This window comes from Pterocles gutturalis, unplaced genomic scaffold (genome assembly GCF_000699245.1).
Source record: "Pterocles gutturalis isolate BGI_N339 unplaced genomic scaffold, ASM69924v1 scaffold6915, whole genome shotgun sequence".
In the NCBI taxonomy this organism is placed as follows: domain Eukaryota; kingdom Metazoa; phylum Chordata; class Aves; order Pterocliformes; family Pteroclidae; genus Pterocles; species Pterocles gutturalis.
Window position 1 is genome coordinate 60,002 of NW_010143299.1, and position 1,510 is coordinate 61,511.

The window sequence follows — 1,510 nt, forward strand, 5'->3', positions numbered from 1 at the left end:
CAGCTTTAACATTTTCTTGTACCGCTATTGCAGTGATGACAAAAAGGAGGTATGACTGTGCAAGCTTGTGTTTTCTTCTCTACTTAGGAATGACAAGGTGACAGGAAGGAGAGGAAAAAAAAACTGAGACTGACCAGCCTTATAGTTACCCTGAGCTGCCTCCTTGAAAGGGAGAAGTGGTACTTACATTTCTCTTGTCATCAGGAACCGCTCCTGATTGCCTTGACCTTCCAAAGAGTAAGATTGGCTTCACACTGACATTGGCCAGCCCCCTCAGCGCTCATGGGTACATCCCGTCAGGTCTCATGAACTTATGTCCAGTTTGTTCAGATGTTCCCTAAACTGATTGCCCTCCACTGAGGGTAACCTTCCTTGCTGCAGACCTTCCCACTGGGTTTTCACTCTGCTTTTACTTTCCCAGATGTTCACACAGACTCAGTTAATACAATTTTGTTAGTAGCAGCAAATCCCAAGTATGCTTTTCTGTGCCAAGTAAGTACATGCAATAATAATTGCCTTTTTTCTGCACCAGGGGAGGTTAGTTTTGAATTGCTTCCTCCGTACTTTAGATGAAATCACTTAAAAGCATGCTAGTAAAGTTGTGTAAACCCAAAATTTGACACTGGTTTGGGTAGTTCTGAGTTAGCACAGCTGTGAGGATATTTCACGTATATCTGAAATTAAGAAAAAAAGGCAAAAAACCCAAACAGAATCACAATGCAATGCATGATAGTGTACGGTATGGTAAATGTTCAACTTGGCTGCACCATTGCATTAATTCCTTGCTGCTTTCTTCTATGTTGCTAATGTCAGTGCCAGTCCTCAGTGGGGTTATTGATGGTTTTGTACATGGCAAGATGGGAGTGCTTGTTTAAACAAAACCTTGCTTGGTTTAGGTCTGTGATGGCAGCTGTGCACTGCTTGCCTGTTGACCAAATCTCACCATCATCGGTGGCACCAGAAGTTGAATCCATCTGTGGTAAAATGACTTTCTGTAGTCAAGCTTGAAACTTACTGCTGGAGTGGTAAAAGGGATTAGAATTGAAATTAATTAGGTTGCAGAGCTGAAAATATCTACTAGAAGAGAAAATGACCATCTCGCTTGGATCCTAAAGAAGGATTCGTTCCTGATCTCTGAAGATGCCTGAGGCCGTGTCCACTGTCAACCTCTCAGCGCTACAGCAGTGCGCAAATGAGGGGGTTACTGGAGAAATCTTCTGTTTTCTCTGAGCAGAAAGCAGTCCCGGCCAGCTCTGAGTGACCAGTGAGCTTATGTCAAATCCTGGTCTTCGGAGTATCTTGGAAAAGAAATGAGAAACACTTAATCGAGGTCACGTTTCTAATTTTTACCCAGCAGCTACGGCCCTGTGCCGGGGGCGGCGGTGGGAGGTGTCGGGGCCTTCCCCAGCCCCCACCGCCCTTCCCGGCTCTGCCCAGCGCCTCTGGCTCTCCCGGGGGCTCCGTGTGTGTCTCTCCCGCCGCCTGTCCTTTCCGTGAGGGAGGAAGGTGG